The sequence below is a fragment of the Mus caroli genome, chromosome 8 (genome assembly GCF_900094665.2).
Source record: "Mus caroli chromosome 8, CAROLI_EIJ_v1.1, whole genome shotgun sequence".
NCBI lineage: Eukaryota > Metazoa > Chordata > Mammalia > Rodentia > Muridae > Mus > Mus caroli.
The window spans coordinates 30,742,582-30,765,689 of record NC_034577.1 but is presented as its reverse complement, the minus strand read 5'-3'; the positions used below and the strand labels follow the sequence as shown (position 1 = coordinate 30,765,689).

The 23,108-nt window shown below is 45.2% G+C and overlaps 1 long non-coding RNA gene across 1 annotated transcript in view; it reads right to left on the bottom strand.

The window, feature by feature from the left end:
- Nucleotides 1–16,662, bottom strand: part of LOC110300398 — a 17,661-nt gene extending 999 nt beyond the window's left edge. The window contains exons 1-5 of the long non-coding RNA XR_002378566.2: nt 16,436–16,662; nt 16,137–16,241; nt 10,586–10,724; nt 5,747–6,036; nt 1,771–1,856 (exon numbers count right to left, since the gene is read on the bottom strand). This is a non-coding gene — a long non-coding RNA (uncharacterized LOC110300398). The remainder of the gene's footprint in view (nt 1–1,770; nt 1,857–5,746; nt 6,037–10,585; nt 10,725–16,136; nt 16,242–16,435) is intronic.
- Between the last annotated feature and the right edge of the window lie 6,446 nt (nt 16,663–23,108).

The window sequence follows — 23,108 nt, the reverse complement described above, 5'->3', positions numbered from 1 at the left end:
AAGAAGAAAGAAGAAAGAAGAAAGAAGAAAGAAGAAAGAAGAAAGAAGAAAGAAGAAAGAAGAAAGAAGAAAGAAGAAAGAAGAAAGAAAGAAGAAAGAAGAAAGAAGAAAGAAGAAAGAAGAAAGAAGAAAAAGAAGAAGAAGAAGAAGAAGAAGAAGAAGAAGAAGAAGAAGAAGAAGAAGAAGAAGAAGAAGAAGAAGAAGAAGAAGCAGCAGCTAAATTTCCAGAGGCAACTAGCCAGCTAGCAAGGCAGAATAAGGGTAGAATGGCTGGCTTAGGAGTTTCTTGTTCAGACATTCATGGTTGTTGTTTCATTTTAGCCAAACTCCTGCACAAATACTGTGGGACTTGAGTCACTTTGAGGGCCTCAGATTGGCATCTGAGGGAGGCCTTTACAACATGGGTTGGCTGGTACTGTCCCCAAACTCTCAATTTTGAATAAATGACCCCTGTAAGCAGTTTGGCCTGAGGTCTAGTTGCCTCTCACAGGACTTGTACCCATTCAAAGGCCAGAAATGCATCATGGGTGATTCTTAAATGATGAAATTCCTTGAGCAGATTATCCCAGGGAGTAAGAAGCAGACTTCCTAGGCTTCCTTCACCTGTTTGCCTTCATGAACTTTCTAGTCTTCTCTCATTCTACGACTATTTAGTGTCCAGAAAAGGACAGACGGAGACAAGATCCAGCAGCACTGGGAGTGGTGCCTGTCATGTAAAACAGAACTCTCATTTAACCAAGTAAAGAATGGAGAAGCGGGGCAGGAAGCAAAGGCAGAGAGACCAGGTCCTTCCCAGGATTCAACCCACATCCTCTGCACAGATCATGGGCTTTGTCCCATTGCAATGGAGAGCAATGTAAAAATCACAGCGGGAATATTACCAGGAGGGTGGTAAGGCAAGGCTTGGAAAGCCAGACACCACCAGGAAAGTGAGACATCAGAAAGACTGTCACAGTGTGATGGGTGATGACTAGGCAGCCTTGGGGCCTACAGATTGAGAGACAGATTTACCAAAGAGAAGGCTCTCTATACAGGTTAGGGACATTCCTTTTTTTTTGAAGATAGCCCATTCAGAAAGTGATTTTGATATGTAAGTGCCTCGAGTCTATCAAATCAGATGTCATTGTCACGTAAAGGACTTTCAAGATGCTGAATCCCAACGTCTTTCAGAAAAAAAGCAACCTCAAGAGAGGCTAGAACTGCATCAAGGTGTCAAACAAGAACAATAAGCAGGCTGGAAACCCTAAACAAGGAAAATAAGCAAGTTGATTTCAGCCATCTCTTTTTGGGTGGCCCACCATAAAAGTGACCAGGTGTCACTCACACCTCTGATCTCACCAAGAAGACCCCAGCCAGTATTAACCAGCACTGTCATTTCTGCTTGATCCCCCAAGTCTCCCAAACGGAGAGCTTTCACTGACCTACATGCATAACTACCCAGCTAGCTAAGTCTGCCAGGATCTAACTTGCAATGTATGGCTGGTTCAAGTATTAGCAATGCCCCATCTGCCTATTAACCAATGATGAATCAAAAATATCCTGAACTGAATCTTTACTTCCTGTTGGTATTCACTAAGCAACATAGTGTAACACGTGTTTATGTGTCATATATAATGTGTTAGATATTATACATAACACCAGATGATTTAATTGTATGGGAAGAGGAGCATAGAGTCTATGCATCACTCCATGACACTGTAGGACATGAGCATCAGTGCCTGCTGATATTTGAAAGAAGGTCTGTTCCCCACAGATACCCAGGAAGAGTACCTTCACTGCAGTCCGTGGACAGTTGTTAGCTGAAGCAGGTTGGTTGATATGATCCACATTTTCTCCATTATTATTTTATTTAATCCCTGCCATGAAAGATTGAAAGCATTATCATACTTTACAAACAAGAGAAACAAAGAATTACCGGATTAGGTCACCCAGTGTTTGCTAGAAGGTTAATCACACAGAACAAAACTTAGGAGCAGAGCCAGGTATGTGGTAAGCCTCTATGGCTGCTAGCTATTGTTCATTGGATTATAATACTAGGGGTCATGTCTTGTATCAGGTAACCACATAGACTTTAATGTCACAGGGTCTCTGGTATCAACCAATCATTTGGATCGGCAGTGTGGCTTCAAGGAATTCATTAGGTCACCTCCATCTCTGTATGCACCTATAAGAACAGAGATGGCAAGGCAGAATCAGAACCCACAGTAAACACTGAGTAGTGTTGTCACTTCTAAATGTCTTCTTTCTCTCTTAGTTTAAACCATGCCTTTAAAGTAAACTGCATATACCTTTACAATAACTATTTATCAAGATCAATATGACCTACACTTAGATGTCAGGACCCCATAAGCAACCCAGTTAAAGCCCATCAGCTTGTTTTCTCCTACAGATGTTCTAAAATTTAACAATATGGACCCCATACCGTATCTAGAGAATCATTCAACAAACATGTATTTGTTTAAAACGTCTCAAAGGGAAAGCCACAAAAATGTTAACTTTCTCCTTTTGCCTTAGGTGCTTAGATGATGTGACTATGGTATCTCCAAGGGAACAGACAAGAGCAATCACTTCAGTGAGATATGATGCCATAGAGATGCCACTGAGGCCCAGGGACAGAGGTGCCACTTGAACTGAGTGTTGAAGGATGATGGCGGGGATGGGGGTGGAATCATTCCTGGTAGGATAACCTTGGGGAGGCAGGTAGCCTGGGAGAGCTGGGAGGGTGGGTATGAGCAGGAAGGACCACATAGCTAGCTAGAAGGGAGACAGAGTAGCATCTGGGAAGGCATTGGTGAGCCTAAAAAGTACTTTCTTTCCCCCCAACCATCTGAGGATTTTGAATGTCACCTAAGGCACTGGGAAGTTTCAGAACACTCTGAGGGTAAGGGGCAATGCCATTAGATGTGACTTCTTAAGGGGAAACGTGACATGGAGGCTGGAAATGGCCAGAAGGATGGAGGCAGACCCAGCAGTTTGGCATCCCCTGCAAGAGAATCCCAAGAGACCATGGATGGGCTGAGATGGAAGAGTTAAATATGGTGTAGACAGAGCACTTGCCCAGCATGAGGAAACCCTGAGGTCAATCCCAAGTGATGTTCTGCAGGCAGGCAGGTCTGGAGGAGAAGCAGGTTTGAGAATAGGAAAGTACAGACAGTTGGACTATGGATCCATATCTGATGCCTAGATGTTTCTGTCTCATGAGCCATGGAAAGATGGGAGAAGAGGTCCTTAAGGAAGCCTGGTATGAGGCATCAATTTGTGGATGAAGGTTGTCATATCCGTGGATGATAAGGAACCATCCTGGCCCTAGAGAGAATATAATGCCAGTCCTGTGCTGTCGTCTCAGCCTGGAGTGCTGGCATATGACTGGAAATTACCTTTTAAAAAATGATTACAGACTTGAAATTCGACCAACAATGGAGAATTGCAAGCTTGTACATCCACTCTGGAAATCAGTCTGGCAGTTCCTCAGAAAATTGGACATAGTACTATCAGAGGATCCCGCAATACCTCTCCTGGGCAGAAGATGTTCCAACCGGTAAGAAGGACACATGCTCCACTATGTTCATAGCAGCCTTATTTATAATAGCCAGAAGCTGGAAAGAACCCAGATGCCCCTCAANAGAGGAATGGATACAGAAAATGTGGTACATTTACACAATGGAGTACTACTCAGCTATTAAAAAGAATGAATTTATGAAATTCCTAGCCAAATGGATGGACCTGGAGGGCATCATCCTGAGTGAGGTAACCCAATCACAAAAGAACTCACATGATATGTACTCACTGATAAGTGGATATTAGCCCAGAAACTTAGAATACCCAATATATAAGATACAATTTTCAAAACACATGAAACTCAAGAAGAATGAAGACCAAAGTGTGGACACTTTGCCCCTTCTGAGAATTGGGAACAAAACACCCATGGAAGGAGTTACAGAGACAAAGATTGGAGCTGAGACGAAAGAATTGACCATCTAGAGACTGCCACATCTGGGGATCCATCTCATAATCAGCTTCCAAACGCTGACACCATTGCATACACTAGCAAGATTTTGCTGAAAGGACCCAGATATAGCTGTCTCTTGTGAGGCTATTCCGGGGCCTAGCAAGAACAGAAGTGGATGCTCACAGTCAGCTATTGGATGGATCACAGGGCCCCCAATGGAGGAGCTAGAGAAAGTATCCAAGGAGCTAAAGGGATCTGCAATGCTATAGGTGGAACAACAATATGAACTAACCAGTACCCCGGAGCTCGTGTCTCTAGCTGCACATGTAGCAGAAGATGGCCTAGTCTGCCATCAGTGGAAAGAGAGGCCCATTGGTCTTGCAAACTTTATATGCCTCAGTACAGGGGAACACCAGGGCCAAGAAGTGGGAGTGGGTGGGTGGGGGAGTGGGTGAGGGAGCATGTGGGGGACTTTTGGGATAGCATTGGAAATGTAAATGAAATAAATACCTAATAAAAATGATTACAGAGTCATAAGATAGGGAAATGGGTCATTAATAATCACTGAGAACCTGTGGGGTTTTTTTTCCCCTTAACTTAATATTTAAACTCATGAACTCTCTACCCTACTGGAAACGATGACCTTTGTTTATGGATTCTGTCTGTCTTAGTCAGGGTTTCTATTCCTGCACAAAACATCACGACCAAGAAGCAAGTTGGGGAGGAAAGGTTACATTTCCACACTGCTGTTCATCACCAAAGGAAGTCAGGACCGGAACTCACACAGGGCAGAAACTTGGGGGCAGGAGCTGATGCATGGAGGGGTGCTGCTTATTGGCTTGCTTCCCCTGGCTTGCTCAGCTTGTTTTCTTACAGCATCCAGGACTACCAGCCCAGGGATGGCACCACCCACAAGGGGCTTGGCCCTCCTCCATTGATCACTAATTGAGAAAATGCCTTACAGCTGAATCTCATGGAGGCATTTCCTCAAGGGAGGCTCCTTTCTCTGTGATAACTCCAGCGTGGATCAAGTTGACACACAAAACCAGCCCGTATATAAAGCAACTGAGGGCAGAAATAGAGTGGAAATAAAGAGTGGATGTGTGAGTGTGTGTGTGTGTGTTGCGGTGGTATCATTAAGTGTGTACATCCATGAAGCAAAGCATTGAAGTATACTGTTTGCCCACAGCCCGTGATTCACAGAGTGAGTGTGTGAAAGGAGTTACTTACCCCAGTATCTCAGGACGCAAAGGTAAAACCAAGGAATGACCAAAGGGGCCAGTTCAAGAGCAAGCCCCAGCAGTACAGCTGCCAATGGGCTGAAGGTGGCTGCTGATTGTGTAAAGAGCAGCAAGTGCTCCCAGTGTCCAGTCTCTGGCTTTTCTCTGGGAACACAGGCTTCCTTTGGCAGCTGCATAACTTTGTAAAGGTTTATTTTTATTTTTAATTACATATATATGCCTGTGTGTGGATCGGTGGATGTGGATGTGGGCATATATGGTTTGCACATACTCTGAGCGTGCATAATTGGAATAGCTTAATCAATGCATTTTAACAGGCAGAGATTCAGTTTGTTTGTTTGTTTGTTTGTTTGTTTTCCAAAGGGTGAAGTCTCTGGGATTAAACAACAAACAAAAGTCAGAGCTGACTGTGTGCTCTCAGCCCTGACTCACTGTCCCTGTGAGGGAATTGGGTACCACCCAGCAATGCCACAGGCATCCCCTGTGGTCAACCAGAGAGTCTAACATGTCCCAACACTGCCGTGAGAAAGGTGAGTGGAAAAATTTTAAAGCCTACCTAGCTCACTCTAGGCAATCCTCCCAGAGAAAAGTTGCTCCAAGCAGTCCCTCAGGGCAAGCTCTGTTTTGTAGGGTTGTTCAGTCTTAGCGTTCAGCTCTTGCTTTGGTTTTAGTTCTGGTCTGGTCCTGCTACAAGTCCTGTAACTTTTCTAAAGGCAAACGTTACACACTCCTTTCTCCACCCCCCACCCCCTGCCCCCAATACCTGACATGGTAGCTGGCATATTTTTAGAGTTTTGTAAATTCGAGGACCAGGATGCAGAAACCCGGCTGTGATGTGAGCCTTCTCTGAAGGATAAAGAAAGAAACGTTCGTTATTAGCTGCCTTGAACATTTCCAGTCTAGGCCTACTAAAGAAGAAACTTTTTTCTCTTCGTGAGACAGTGCCTTAGCCCATTCCCTGTTGCTGCGATAGTATGCTTGAGACTGGCTGATTTATAGAAAGCCCAAGGGTGGTGCTGAATCTTGTCAACAGGACAGAATGCCGACATACTGAGGAGACAGTGGGGTACACAGTAGGGGGTGTCTGGGAGTCTCCAGAGATTCACCCAAGGGGATGAAGTCAAACTCCCTGAATATAAGCAGAACCATCAAAGGTTGGGAACCCGAATGGAATCAAAGCTGAAGAAGAAAATGCTAGCACAGCCTTTCTGGCTTCTGCTCCTTAGCTGTGGAAGATGTGAGCTGCTGTCCTTCCCTGCTGTGACAGACAGCAGCTTCCAGAACCATGAGTGAAAATGCTTCTTTCTCCCTTCGGGCACTTATGTCGAGGGGGATGGAAAAGTAGAACTGACACAAAATGTTTGGTTTGGGAGACTGGGGACTGGAGGCTGGAGACTGGAGGGTGGGGGCTGGAGGCTGGAGACTGGAGGCTGGAGGCTGGAGGCTGGAGACTGGAGTGGAGGCTAGGAGCTGGAGGCTGGAGACTGGGGGCTGAAGGCTGGAGACTGGAGGGTAGAGGGTGGAGACTGGAGGCTGAAGGGTGGGAACTAGGGGTTGGAGACTAGAGGCTGGAGACTGGGGGCTGGAGATTGGAGGCTGGAGACTGGAGGGTGGAGGCTAGAAGCTAGAAGCTGGGGACTGAAGGGTGGGGGCTGGGAGCTGGGGGCTGGGGGTTGGAGGCTGGAGGCCGGGCAGTCCGAGAGCGTGTACTAGCATTCGCCTGGTTTTAGGTAAAGAGGCGAGAGCAGAAGAGAGAGGACCCAAACTCCCATATGACTGGGCCAATCCTGTGAGAAAGGCATTAATCTGTCTCAAATGGGGGCTCTAGACCATGCCAGAAACACCTTACATACACTAAACTCACCTCCCAACCGGGCCACACTGAAGTATTAAAGTCCTGACTTTTCTTCAAACCCTACCAGTGAGGCTGTTGAGGTTGTTCAGTGGGCCAAGTGCCTTGCTCCGTGACTGGGAGGACAAGAGTTTAGATCTCCAGCATCCACATAAAAAGCCTCGCTTGGCAGCACAGGCCTGCAATCTCAGGAGGTGACAGCATAGGCCTGCCATTTCAGGAGGTGACAGCATAGGCCTGCCATCTCAGGAGGTGACAGCATAGGCCTGCCATCTCAGGAGGTGAAACAAGAGCATCCTTGGGGCTCTCAGACCCACCCATCTAACTCCATAGGCAGACTCTGGATTCAGTGAAGAGGTTCGCCTATAATTCCAACTTCAGAGAGAAGAGATGGGAATCAGACAGAGTGAGCTAGATAGCTGGACCAGCCGTATCAGCAAGCTCTGAGTTTAACTGAGGGACTAGATCTCACTGAAGGAGGTAGAACACTGATGGCAGATCATCTTGGGGCCTTCACAGTAGAAGCACCTATGTGTACACACACACACACACACACACACACACACACACGGCTGGGTAAGGGTGGGGGTACTAGTGAGAAGGCTCAGCAGGAAAAGGCACTTGCTACCCAGCCTCACCTGAGTTGTATTTCTGGAACTCACAGGTTGGGAAGGGAGAATTAACTCCTGGGACTTGTCCTGTAACCTCCACACATGTGTGGTAGTATGTGTGACCCAAACATATATGCATGCACACAAAGCAAATAAATAAATAAATGTAGTAAAAACTTGTCTTAATTAAAAATAAGGTGGATTTCTGACCCTCTGTACTTCTCCCCTGTCTCCCCCCCCCCCACCTCCCAGATGCCTCCCTCCCTCCCTCTACCAACTGTGATTATTTTCTTCCACCTTCTGAGTAGGACTGAAGCCTTCACACTTTGGTCTTCTTCCTCCTTAAGCTTCATATGGTCTGTGAGTTGTATCCTGGGTATTCAGAGGCATCAATGGGAGGGGAGCCCCTAGTCCTGTGGAAGCTCAATGACCCAGGATAGGGGAATGGAAGGTGCAGGAATCGGGGAGGGAACTGGATTCTAAATATCTTGGGCCCTGCAAGACAAGATCTAAACGTGGGTTTACTCCAGAGATAAGAGGAACGGAGCCAGGAGAGAATTTTGAATTAGAAGGATTTTAAGAGCGTCTCTGTTGGATGTTCCTCCTCTTTCATCCTCTTTTCTTTCGAAATCCAAAGGCTTCAACTACAAACGTACATTCCTCCCTGCCCAGAATTAAGATTCCATTTATGTGTGGCTTTAATGAAGCTATAAGCCTTCCAGTCTCAGCTTCCCCAGTAGGAAGCCGGCAGTTGATTTTGTGGTTGATTTGACAGTTGATTTGTTTGGTTGGCTGTGGGATAAGGTACTAGCCCTGTGTGTCCATGCAGGTGTATTATATCTTAACTCATTCCCTTTTTCACTCTAGCCTTTAAAAACCTTTTTCACTCTAGCCTTTAAAAACCAATAAACAACAGAGTCAAAGGTTTAGCTTCCACTACACCCTGTGTCTAGCCTTAGCTTCAAGCTTAACAAAGAAAAAGTTACAAAGTCCCAAGATCCTATTTCACTTAGAATGCAGAGCTCAAAAATAGAAAACTAAGCTCAAAGATTTTTTGTTTTGTTTTGTTTTGTTTTTGAGACAGGGTTTCTCTGTATAGTCCTGGCTGTCCTGGAACTCACTTTGTAGACCAGTCTGGCCTCGAACTCAGAAATCCACCTGCTGCCTCCTGAGTGCTGGGATTAAAGGCGTGCACCACCACACCCAGCTTACAATAAATGTTTTTAAACACATTTTTAAAATGAATTTTTATTAAATAAATTTTTAAAAATCTCTGAACTTAGCCGGGTGTGGTGACACATTCCTTTAATCCCAGCACTCGGGAGGCAGAGGCAGGCAAATTTCAAAAAACAAAAACAAAAAACAAAACAAAACAAAAAACATTTATTGTGTGTCTTCCTGTCTGTCTATCTATGTAAGTATGATGTAGTATGGTACATGTATGACAGTTAAAAGACAACTTACTGGAGTCAGTTTTCTTGTTCTACCAGGTAGGCCAAACTCAGGCCTTCAGGCTTGGCTCCCTTCTTCACTGAACCATTCCACTGGTTCCTTAAGCTACTTTGAGACAGCTACCTTTAAACTCGTCAACCACCCCAGACATCAGTGTGTGCTGGACAGGAAACATATGGCTTGCAATTTCCTAAGCACCCTGTTTCCTGACACTGGGCTTCCTGAGCAAAAACCCTTTCCTACCCTTTCATCTCTGTCATTTTGCAAATCTGGGACAGTGGCCAGTGTCCATTTGGTTGCAGTAATGAAGGGAGAAAAGACCGTATAAAGTGTGGATCTACCAGCAAACGATTACAATTTGGCCTTTATCTCTTACACTGTACAAAAATAACTCAAAATGGATCAAAGATTTGGCTGGAAGACCCATAACCCTGAAATGACTAAAGAAAAACATATGGGGATATTTCTCTGGATAGGACCCCAAAGGCACAGGAAACAAAAAATCACAAATTGACAAACGGGATAGTACATTAAAATAAAAACCGTCTGCGCAGCAAAGGAAAACAACAAACAGAGCAAAGACTCAGCCTACAGGACAGGAGAACGCCCTTGGCCAGCCATTTGTCTGATAGACAGCTAATATCTAGAACGTTTAAAGAATTAAAAGATAGCAGCAATAGAAGCAAGCAATCCGATGGAAGAATAGATCAATGATTTGAAAAGACCCTACAAAAGAAGAAACACAAGTGACCAATAAATATCTGAAAAATGTTCAGCCATTATGAAAACTGAAATTACGCTACAAGAAGAGACTAGGGATATCACTCGCTGGTAGGGCATTTCCTTAGCAGTCACAAGGCCCTGGGCTAGCTCCATCCCACCCCAGTTAGTTGGGCTACTGTATAAGACTAAAGTAAATAGCAAATGCTGGTGACTATGTCCACGCTGAGAAACGCTACGTACTTGGCAGAAATGTAAATTAGTAGAGGAATTATGAAAAATAATACAAAGGTTCCTCCAGCCCACACGCCACTGTTACTTGATGTTAACATAACACATAGCCATGCCTTTCATAAATATGAAATGCTGACGGTTGGAGCTAAGAGAACATAATGCTTGGGAAGGTCACAGGGAACCAGGGCTATGGGACTGTATGGAGTTCCTTCATCTGTCTGAACCTTTTGGGTTTTTGTCAAGGAACATGAGGGAGAAAAATGTCACCTTAGCCAGACAGTGCTGGTGCACACTGTCAATCCCAGCACTCAGGGGGCAGAGGCAGGTGGATCTCTGGGTTCAAGGCCAGTATGATCTACAGAGAGAATTCTAGGACAGACAGGGCTTCACAGAAAAACCCTGTCTTGAAAAACACTGAGACAGAGACAGAGACAGCTTGAGGACATAAATTGGGGTGAGTCAGAAAGGACTTCAGGTACACAGCTCTGCAGAAAGGCTCAGGAAAACCACGAGTTTTTGTTCTTACAAATGTGGGAATTGCTGGAATATTTTTGTGGGGTGGTGGATAGGAGCTTTGACAGCCTTCCAGGATGAAATCACCTCTGGCCTTCTCTGTAGAAATAAAGGTCTCACTTGTTCCTGGCTAGGGTGGACCACACTGTTTCCTGAAAGAAAAAAAAAAAAATTCTTGGCCGTGCCTACACATCCAGCCCTCCTTGTCCACACAGCCTACTATGGGTAAGTCGCCCCTCAGTGAGTAGCACAAAACACGGTCTGTCTTGAGGGCTGATCGAGGCGGAGTCTCCCGAGAGACCTCCTTTCAGAATCTCACTCCGTTTTCCTTTCCTGCTGCTTCGGCTTCCTTCTTTGGATATAGCCAGATGTCAGAAAAAAGTAAACGCTGAGATGCTTAATGACTTAGGTTCTAAATGAAGGAAGACTCAACACATTTTCATCAGAGATGCTAGGAGAGCAGGGGCAGGGAGCAGCTGCTTATGCATTTGGTCTGTTATGCAGAGAACAAGCCCCCAGATCCCACGTTCAGCCAGGCCAGAGACAGCAGCAGTGCACATACATTCGAATGTGTGCATATACACACCCATACTCTCATGCCTTTTTTTTTAATCTCCATATCAGCTGCTTGTATGATATTGTTTCTTTGACTTTGTTGCCCTACCCTGCTAGACTCTTTCCTCCTGATTTTTAAAAATATTTATTTGGATTTATGTATATGAGTGTGTGTATGTATGTTTGTATCTTAGGGTTTCTATTCCTGGACAAAACATAACCAAGAAGCAAGTGGGGGAGGAAAGGGTTTATTCAGCTTACTCTTCCACACTGCTGTTCATCACCAAAGGAAGTCAGGACTGGAACTCAAGCAGGTCAGGAAGCAAGAGCTGATGCAGAGGCCATGGAGGGATGTTCCTTACTGGCTTGCTTCTCCTGGCTTGCTCAGCCTGCTCTCTTATAGAACCAAGACTACCAGCCCAGGGATGGCACCACCCACAAGGGGACCTTCCTCCTTGATCACTAATTGAGAAAATGCCCCACAGCTGGATCTCATGGAGGCATTTCTTCAACAGAAGCTCCTTTCTCTGTGATAACTCCAACCTGTGTCAAGTTGACACACAGAACCAGCCAGTACAGTATGTATGTATGTATGTATGTATGTATGTATGCATATGTATGCACTACAGTGTCTAAAGAACTCAGAAGAGGGTGTCAGATCTCTGGGACTGCAGCTACTGACAATTGAGAACCTCCCAGTAGGTTCTGGGAACTTATCTCAGATCCTCTGAAAGAGCAACCAGTGCTCTTAACTGCAGAGCCATCTCTCCAGCCCTCTTTTGATTTTTACTTCTGCTTTGCTCTACGCTGTCGTGAAGCCCTTTCTGGAAATGGAAAAGGCCCAGGCAAAGTGTTTGAACCATTCAGTGTCAAAGTCTCATCACCCAAGCTGAAAGTCAGCCAGACTCTTCTGTCCCTTATGACGGTGGTCCTCGCCTTCCTCGCTCCCAGCCTTTTATACAGTTCCGCATGCTGTGCTGACTCCCAACCATAAAATTATTTTCATTGCTACTATATAACTATAATTTTGCTACTGTTATGAGTTGCAGTGTAAATATCTGTGTCTTCTGATGGTCTTAGGTGGCCCCTGTGAAAGGATTGTTTGACTCACCCCCCACTCCCCAAAGGGATCATGACCCACAGGTCAAGACCCTCTCTCTGCCTTATGCCTTCTGAACACAATCGCTAAGTGTACTGGCTGCATTTGTGTCAACTCCACACAAAGTAGAGTCATCAGAGAGGAAGGAGCCTCCGTTGAGGAAATGCCTCCATGAGATGCAGCTGTAAGGCATTTTCTCAATTAGTGATCAAGAGGGGAGGGCCCAGCCCTTTGTGGGTGGTGCCATCCCTGGGCTGGTGGTCCTGGGTTCTCTAAGAAAGCAAGCTGAACAAGGAAGTAAGCAGCATCCCTCCATGGCCTCTGTGTCAGCTCCTGCCTCCAGGATCCAGCCTTGTTTGAGTTCCTGCCCTGACTTCCTCCAGTGATAAACTATGATTTGCAAGTATAAGCTGAGTAAACCCTTTCTTCCCCAACTTGCTTTTTGCTCGCAGTGGTATGGTCACAGCAGTAGAAACCTTAACTGCAACACTAAGTAACAGTGTATCTGTTGAAAATCGCCAGCTCTCAATGACCACAACACTGTACAAATTCGTACAACCCAGAGTGCACTGGAGGGAAAAGTTTGTTGAATGAATAACAGAAACTCTAGAAAGAAACTGAATTTAGCTGCACAGGTTGGAGAATGTCTGAGTAATAATCACCCAAGTTCGCAGTTTCCTGACCCCAGTAACTGATTTAGGTTTGTCTTTACCTTGGATGAGCCCATGGAGGAAATGGAACATACTGCAGATTGGGAGTTAGTAAGCATTAGTTACAAAGGGGCACACGGCGGATATTTGTCCTTTGACCCCATCCAGCTGGTCACCACTAAACCTATGACTACTCTGGTTATCTGTGGATTCTTCTCTTGCAAATGAGCTTGCTCACTAAAATGTATTTCTTTTGTTTTTTGGGTTTTTTGGGGGGTTTGTTTTGTTTTGTTTGTTTGTTTGTTTGTTTTTTCAAGACAGGGTTTCTCTGTGTAGCCCTGGCTATCCTGGAACTCACTATGTAGACCAGGCTGGCCTCAAACTCAGAAATCCACCTGCCTCTGCCTCCCAAGTGCTGGGATTAAAGGTGTGCGCCACCGCGCCCAGCTAAAATGTATTTTTAAGCCCCTTTATTAACACCCAAGGCTGAAGAGATGGCTCAGCAGTTAAGAGAACTTAACTGATCTGTCAAAGGACCTGGGATCAATTCCCAGCAAGCCCATGGCAGCTCACGACTGTCCATAAGTCCAGTTTCAGGGATTCTGATGTCCTCTTTGGACCTTAGTAGAAACCAGGCACCTACATGCAAACAAAACACTCAGACACATAAAATAAAAATAATACATCTTTAAAAATTAATAAAGGCTTCTTGACAGGCATCAGAGGGTGTGATGTGGGAAGCGGTGACAACTTTCAGATTCCTGACTTCCACGCTTCTAGCTTACTTATTATAAGTAAGTGCCGTTTTCATATGTAACTGTTTCTCTTTAGTGCCTTTTGAATTTTATTTTTTTGGCATTTCTGGTTTTTGTTAGGATGATCTTTCCCCCCCACCCCACCCCATGGCCACCCTCTACACACCCAGCTAGGAAATGCTGCCTAGTGACCCATGAAGACTGTTACTATGACATGAAAGACTAAGACTATTACTATGACACACCTCGTGGACAAAATCTGAGTTTTGGGTGCTACCGGGCACAAACCTTATGTACTTGGGTTTGTTCTTATTTTTGAGACAGAAACTCACGTTGGCCAGGCTGGTCTTGAACTTGCTATACAGTTAGTTGAAGATGGCCTTAAACTCCTGATCTTTCTGATCCCACATCCCCAATCCTGGTATGCAACGCCAAACCTGCCTGAGTCTCAGTCAACCATGCATGTTAAGGGGCATGTCTTCAAATAGAAGCGCACATAAAATAGAGCTATATAGCTGATAGCTAGGTGGCAGTGGCACGAGCCTTTAATCCCAGTGTAGAGGAATATCTCTGTGAGTTCAAGGCCAGCCTGGTCTAAAGAGCTAGTTCTAGAGCTATAAAAAGATATTCTGTCTCAAAAAACAACAAAGTATAAATTAGCCGGGCAGTGGAGGCACATGCCTTTAGTCCCAGCACTTGGAAGGCAGAGGCAGGTGGATTTCTAGTTCGAGGCCAGCCTGGTCTACAGAGTAAGTTCCAGGACAGCCAGGACTATACAGAGAAACTCTGTCTCAAAAAAAGAAAAAAAAAACAGTATAGATAGATAGATAGATAGATAGATAGATAGATAGATAGATATAGATATTTGACAAAATTATGACATAAGAAACTAACATTTTATTTTCCCTAGCACAGTGTTCAGCATTTAGACATCCCATATTCATAATAACTTCACAGAATAAAGCTACCTTGGATAACAAGAGCTATTTGAAGATCATGCTATAGTTGCAGAGAGAAGGCACCTTACATAGTACCAAAGTGGTTGACACGGCTTGATTTAGACTGGGCCCCACTGCTGGCCAGTTCTAACTGAACCACCTCTTTACAAGAAGTCAGATGATGGCTCAGGAGAGAGAGCCACCATCTTGCATGAGTTCAGGCAGCTGGGCTTGGGGACCAGTGCTTTCTAATTGTTGGCCATTTTGTTTGAGGCGATTTTCCAGAGCCTCTTACAACAGTCCTGTTTCACTTAATGATCCATCTGAGATATTCCTTAGGCAGTTCCATCACTGTGCTGAGGCACGGACAGGTCATGCCAGGGGAATTCTTTTTGCAGTGAAGAGATGTGACTAACCAGATATGTGTAAGGCCAGTACTAAGACAGCACAGTATGCCATCTGACACCAGCCACCTTTGTCTTTAGAATACACTCTGAAATATGAACAGAAAAATATAGTGCAGGCAGATTCATGGACCAGCAACACTGTTACAGTTGCCACGCCTTCTGTGTTGTGTGTGTATTTCTACACAGATGGCGACACAGTAGTCCCACTTATATCAGCATCACTCCAATTTATTGTGCTACAATGACAAGGTGGCTGTGATGTCACTAGGCTATAGGGTTCATTATACATTCTTTCCAGACCACAGCCTTATATGTGGTCTACTGCAGACCCAAACATCATCACGAGACATGTGATGATAAAACAGAAAGAACCACGCCAACTAACCAAGGCAAAATGGCTGCCAGAAGAGGTTCAGCAGGTGGGGCTGTCTGCATCAGTCTCTGCTACTCTTCCTATGCCAGGTCAGCCATGTGACCTTCACTGCTGGGGTTCCTTTGACAGTGTCCAAACTTCAGAGAGAGAAAGTTGATGCTGACAAATTTCTCTTCTCCCCAGCCTTTTTGCCATTTTTAGAGGTTGCAAATGAGCAGTGATTTAAGAAAACAATATGATCCACAACAAGAACAAAAGAATCAAGATTTCCTAAGACCTGTAGCCTCAGGTCTGGGACTTGTAGGTCACTGGTGACAAAGAGCTTGCCTAAAGTGCACAAGGCCTGAGATTTTATCTCCAAGGGTGGGAGTCGGAATCAAATCTCTAGCCCTGGTTCTGCTGGCTGGCTCAGGACACAGTGGAGCTAGGGAGGTCCCCACCCCCACCCCTGTGCCCCCTGCCTTATTTAGGTTCCTGTCAGTCAGACAATTTTCAAGCAGGGGACAGAAACCTGCTGGTGAGAAACTTCTCAAGTGTCACTGCTTGCAAAAGACCGAAGGAAAACAGAAAAGCTCCGTTTATTATCCTGACAGGAAAAGATAATATCGCTTTGCCCTTTTGGTTTGTTTAAGGTTAGGAACGGAGCATTCCTTGAAAGTTGCCTAAAAAGAGATTCTCAAACGTTGCTTTCCTTCTCATTCAAGAGTGAATCTCATTAATAAAAATTCTGACTAATATAAGAAATGATACGAATGTTCTCAGCTATAAGAGAGGACTAATAACTGACCTGATGTGTTATGTGCCCTCCAAGTTATGTGTCAACCACGTGGGGATGTTCCCCTGTCACTATATCCTCAGTAAACTTTGCTTGAAACATGGGACTTGAGATCACCTAAAAAAAAAAAAATAGGCGACAAAATTAAATCAGCACTTTGACCCCAATAAACTCATAGCACTTAATAGACGTGACCTCACTAGCGTCTACATACTAGAAATCCAACAGGCACGAAACCAGATATCCTCAAATCTTAGTTCTGCAGGCTGTGTGAGGCTTGCCTAAATCATTACAGTCTAAGGATGAATTACCTAGGCTCAGAAAGAGAGGACAGAGCTGGCACGTTCTGCACGCAGGAAGGACTCTGCACGTGGATGGGCGACCTGGTCGGTCTAGCGCAGTTGGGGCCCAGGGGAGTGGGGCGTGTCCGAGCAGCCAGTCCCAGGCGGTTGAGCCGGCCCAGCTGGGAACTCGACCTACGGTGGCCAGGGGCGTGGCGAGCCCTCAGTCACGTAGCTCCGAGCCTTCTTGCAGCGTGGCTCTGCGCTACCAAGGACTGTGGACTTCGCGAGGTCAGCAATTGATGGTGTAGGGATCATCTGGGTTTTCCTAACCACTTTTTATTTGCTCACTTGCTAAAAATTGACAGAAACCATGCACCCGCACATTTATACAAGTTGCACATTTCAAAGCCTAGGGAGTGTCACTGAGGCTGCAGAGTGCTCTGGGACCGGGGATTTCAGTAGCCTTTGGCAGATAAGGAAAAGCTCTAAAAGGATGCGCCGCCCCACCCCTACCCGCAGGCACTACGTTCTTGCCTCACAGCGTCTTACCCTTACCCTTAGCATTTTTTTTTTTTTTCCGTTTCGTAATGTAAGACTTTGAAGCAAAGACCTGGAGAAGTCAATTCATTTCTGCAACCGTGCATATGCTGGTGTCCCTTTGTGTCAATCACTTGCTCAATCGCTTCGGAGTCCCCACCTTCCCCCAACCCCCATCAGAGCTGACTACAGAATGTAGTCTGAAGAAGGTTCGCTTGCCCTGGTGCTTGAAGGCAGCCTTGTTCACTATGGCTGAGTCCAGAAGGTGTGAGCACCCAAAGTTCAGTTCTGTCTATCTCTGCCATCATGACAGCTCAGGGAACTGCCCTCCCGTGTGGTGAAAGGAAATCGCCTCTGTTTGAACTTGGGTCATTCTTTAAGGGCACAACTCTTCAAAATTCTGGCCACACAAACAGGCTTCCAAAGAGGATAATCGAAAGCAGAGCGTGTTAATTCACCCAGGCTGCGCTCCCCACCAGCAGCTGTGTGGGATACCAGTGCTCCATCCCTTCATCATTAAACATGGCGCTGGAGGGACTCTACTTCCCGGGGCACAGTATGAACAATAGGTGTCTGCCAGGTTAAAACTAAGGTTACTGAGTGAGTAGTGCAAGCTTGTAATCTCAGCCGCCGTAGGATAGAAAGTTCAAGGCCAGGGAAGGGAGCGGGGAGGGGGGAAGTACCGGAAGGAGTTCAAGGTTTGTCTGGGTAAATTAGTTAAGTCCATGTCTTAAAAAGAAACTTAAAAGAGTTTAGTGGTGGGTGGCCTGCCTGCCTGTGTAGCATTCCTCAGGCCCTAGTTAGCAAAGGAAAGAAAAGACGCAGGGTGTGGGGGAGGGGGGGAGCGGAGGGGGGAGGGGTGGCTAAGGCTGGTTGTAATATTGTGCAACTCCTTTCCCAACCCCCACCTCGGAGGCCCACACCCCTCAGGGTAGGAGGGCCCATCCCATGTCTGTCCTTTATTAGCTTCCACTGGTTGCTTCCTCTTCCTGGTTCCCTAGGTGTCCTTCATCTCTGCTTCCTGTCACTTCCCTTAGCATCCCTTCCTTGCTGCTGCGTTTTCCTAAATAGTTTGCCCCGGGTGGCTACCACAGCACTGGGGTCCAGCTCTTAGTGGAGGGTAGTTTTCCACTTTGGAGCTACAGCTCTTGAAAACAGGAACTGAGCCTCATTCTGTCAAGGTTTAGCTGATATTTTAAGTTCTGCCTGACTCCTGGAGGCTGGGAACAGATCTGAGAAAGGATGCCGGCTACCCTCTGGAACCCAGAATGGGAAGACAGACAATAAACAAGAGAAAGTAAAAGATGCCCAAGTCTTCCATCTGGGCTGTGAGGAACAATGGGCAGAGAGAGGGGGGTAGGGGTGAGGAGTCAGGCAGCTCTCCCAGGGTCAGGGAAGGCCACACAGGGAGAACTATGCTCTGTCAGCCTGAGGGTAGTGACTGAAGGAACAGTGGGTGTTTGGAGGCCTACCAGCTAAGTGGTGAGTGGCGGGCAGGTTCTGAACCTTCATTGAAAGGATTTGTTGGTGGACCGAGGTGAAGAGTAGGTCACGCCGTCTTTGGCATGAAGAGGAGGGCTGCCCGAGTTGCACATGTCGGGTGTACGGTGGACTGTTTAAACTGTTAGGGAGACTGTGGCTCTGACACACAGCCTAGCATTCAGGGTAGCCATCCAGGATTTGGCATGAGAGCAACGCACACAATGGTGCATGGTAGGATAACGAGAGAAAAGGGCTAGCTGACCAGACTGATCAATCAAAAGAAACACAGTAGCTTGAAAGAGAACCTCAATTACATGATTCATGAATAAGAGACAGGGAAGAAATTTCGAACCTCCCTCTCTCAATTGTATCTTTATTTATTTATTTATTTATTTATTTATTTATTTATTTATTTATTTTTTTGAGAGTGCTCAGCTGGCCAGGACTAATGAACTAGGCTTGTAATCCCGGATACTAGAAGTGCTGAGGCAGGAGGATTATGAATTTGAGGGCTGATTGGGCTATAGAGTGAGCTCAAGGCCAGCCTGAGTAACTTAATGACACTGATTATAGATTAAAGTTTAGAAGGGGCTGAGGATATCCCAGCCCTGAGTTTGGTACCCAGCACCCCACGGGTAGAGTCCTTCTCCTCCTCTGTGTCATCCTCCACATCTTTGCTTTCTTCCTCCTTAGACACGACTGCTCAGTGCCAGTGGCACATCAGTGTCGCTACTTCCTGAAATGACCAGAGACCAAAGACCCTCAGCCCTGGAGATGTTCCCTGATTTGGGGACAATTCCAGACCATTTAGTCTAATTATATGAGGCTCCTTTTTACCCAGTTAAACGTCTATATACACAACCTACAGGGTGAGATGTATTTTGGAATTGTTAAATCATGTGATGGCCCCTTTTTCTTAGGTTTGGTTATATGAGATGATCATATGACCCAAATGAGTGAGAGAATGCAGTTCTTATCTTTTTGTTGCTGGCTTATTTCAATGATCTCAAGTTTCACTGAGGGTGTATCAGAGGTCACAGTCTCCTGCCTTTTTAAGGATGAAAAGTATTTGAGTGTATATATATATGTGTGTGTGTGTGAAAAATTTTATGAATTTATTATATTAGTCACCATCCATTGATGGGACATTGGGTTTGTGCTTCTTCATTTTTACTATCATGAATAACATCTATGTGGTATATACGACTGTCTCTTCAAGACCTTGTCTTTAGTCTCTACCTTAGTTATATAGGGTTTCTCTGTGTAGCCCTCACTGTCCTGGAACTTCCTTTGAAGACCAGGATGGCCTCTAACTCTCCAGTGCTGGGATGGAAGGCTGCAATCGGCCACCACTCAGTTTCAGTCTTTTGAGGACCTCTAAGCTCTATAGCTATATGCTTCTTGCTCAGAAATGGTCCCCTGATTCTGGTCTAGGATACCCTGACTTTTTTATTTTTTTATTTTTTGGTTTTTCGAGACAGGGTTTCTCTGTGTAGCCCTGGCTGTCATGGAACTCACTCTGTAGACCAGGCTGGCCTCGGACTCAGAAATCCACCTGCCTCTGCCTCCTAAGTGCTGCGATTAAAGGCGTGCACCACCACCGCCCGTCTTACTCTTGGTTCTTTGTCTTTCATTTCTCATTCTCCTTCATGAGAACCTCTTCCCCAGCCACCTCCCTCTCCCATCAGTGTTCGCTGTAGCTCAGTGACTGCTCCTGATGGGGCTTCTCTCCCTCTGTGACTTCATCTGTTTCTTCGGTTTAACCTCTCATCTGCATGCTAATTATTCCCAGCCGGTGCACACACCTGCTTGGAGAGCCTGTCATATGTATGTTCACCATCTGTTCTCCTCTGTCTTCTCTCTAACCTGTCTCTCTGTCTTGGTGGATCAACCATTTGTGGGGATTCATTGATAATCTCTCTGACTTCCAGGAAGGTTTGTCCTGTGATGGTTTCAAACAAGGTCTTAGGGGCTGGAGGCAAGTGAGGTTCGTAAACTTCTCTTAGTGGGTCCCCTCAGGTTGGCTGTGTCATACTCCTGAGAGCCACAGATCTCAAGAGGTTGCCATTCCTATGTCTCTTTCTCTTCTTCTCTTTCTCTCTCCCTCCCTTTCCTTCTTTTTCTGTCTTCCTATCTTTAAAGCTAGCTGTAGAAATGTGCTCTACTGCCTTCAACAAATTACAGTAGCACAGATCTATTTTTAAAACTCCGCTCACATTATTGTAAATAGCCCATATATTAAACTTTCCTGCCAGGCCCCTAACCTGCCATCTCCTCTTGCAACACCTAGTCATCACAAACATTACAACCCAACACAGGGCTTCTGGTCTTCCTACGCACCTTCCTCTTGATTTCTGCTGTCTTTGCAAATACCCCTTGTGATCACACCAGGTGTGCCGGGGGTCAACATGACCTCTCTGTCTTAATTGTCCTCCTGAGAAGTTATCTGACACCAAGACTATAAATTGAGCTCTTCGGAGATAACCCCTTCTTATCCTTTAGTTCCTTTAGTTCAGATAATGCATTCCCACCTCAAAACACCTTCCTCTGCCCTGCTTCATTCTCTCCTCCTTGCTGGGGTTTGTTAGACTCTTAAGGAAGAATAACACTGACTGATCTCACTCGGGAAGTGTGTATGTTACTTCTCAGTTTGTTCTTTTTGTAGAAAGAATGACTCTGAAGCTATTAGAGATAAGAAATATACCTTCACACAGTCCTCCACGTTGGATTGCAGCTTTTAACGGCTAATCCAGCACAGCTTACTTACGCTTCAAATTCTCAGACCTGCACCCATACTTTCTTTAAAATCTTCAACGAAACAAGCGGGTGAGACTTATCGACTCTGCATTGGTAGAAAAATAGTGCTTGACCTTACAGGTTTCAAACAAGGCCATTTCTTTTTTAACAAAGCGATTTTACAGCATTTATTACCACTTGATAGAAAGTGTGCAGTATCAAAAGGAAACAAATAAATACTCCAGAATTCTAAAATCTTAATTGTTTGGCTCAGCCAGTTGCGAATTTAGGAAAGAAAGCAAGCACATGAAGGAAAACATTTGGAAGCTTGCCTCCTTTTGTATAAAATCCTCATGGTGGATGAAAGAGAAGGTAAAGGTGGATCCATCTCTGAGAACTGAACCAGGTGTTGACCTAATTTCTGCTTATGGAGATGTTTGAAGGAAACCCACATCATTGGTGGTAACAGGCTCAGAGCTGAGGGATCATAACTTGGTTAAGGGTCTTTAAATGAACTAGATCTGCTTGAAAATTGTAGACATACATTTTTTTTGCATCCTACTTTTAACCAGGGTTCAACCTCTCCTCTGGCCCACCACCCAGCAGAGGGAGTGGAAAACATTATTAGAATATGGGGGAAGTGGACCTATTCAGCAATAGTTCTTTGGGCGTGAGCTCAATCTTTCTCAGCAGTTCAGTCCTGGAACAAACATCAGCAGCTGCAGACCCGTCCTCTAGACCACACGTGAACTGGCAGTAACAGTCCAGTCCTTTCTGCAGGCAGACACCAGGCACGAACCAGCAGCTGTAGTTCGATTCTGAAGAAACTGCCAGGCTTGCCAGCTGGCCTGGGGTAAGTCTTCGGAAGCAGCAAGCTGCCTGAGGAACCTCATAAGAGGTTCTTGGCAAGTTTTTCTCAATGGTGGTGTTACCACAAGTTGAACTCAACAACACTATCTGAGGCAATCCATACATGCGTGTCGTTAGTGAAGAACAGAGAGGTGGAGCAAACCAATGCACAGTGATTGTCTCCCGCTGTCTGTGGGGTCATATTTATACTCCTTCATCATGGGTCCTTCCATGTGTTTGCTATATCAAAAAATCCTTTCACCTGTGTCTGTTTCAGGAAAGCATTCTTTCCCGTGTCTGCTTTAGCAAGAGATCCTTTCACTTTGTGTGCCCCAGCAAAACATCATTGAACATAACTAGCTTTTGAAGGAATCTAGAAGTTTTTACTTCAGGAACCTTTAGATGGGACCCCACACAGGGAATCAATGTCTTGGATGCTGACTTCCAAGTAAGGATTCAGGAGAATCTGTAGGAAAGAGAAGGCTATGAAAGATGTGGTTAATCCATTCCAGGGAACACTTACTGATGGATGCTACGGCTAATCCACGAGGTTGGGTGTTTCAGCTGGTCTTAGTATACGTCCCCCAGGAAGGAGTCGCTAATGCCCTCTTTTGGTGTGTCTGAAGACTGCTACAGAATACTTATATATATTTAATAAATAAATAAATAAATAAATAATTTTTTATTTTTATTTATATGAGTACACTGTAGCTGTCTTCAGACACACCAAAAGAGGGCATCAGATCTCATTACAGATGGTTGTGAGCCACCATGTAGTTGCTGAGATTTGAACTCAGGACCTCTGGAAGAGCAGTCAGTGCCCTTAACCTCTGAGTCATCTCTCCAGCTCTTATATGGTATTTTTGAGACAATGTTTTTCTATGTAGTCCTGCCTGTCCTGGAACTAGTTACATAGACCCAGCTGGCTTGAAACTCTCAAGAGATCTTGTCTCAGCCTCTCAAATGCTGGGATTAAAGGCATATATATATATATATATATATTTTTTTTTTTTTTTTTTTTTTTTTTTTTTTTTTTTTGGTTTTTTGAGACAGGGTTTCTCTGTGTAGCCTTGGCTGTCCTGGAACTCACTTTGTA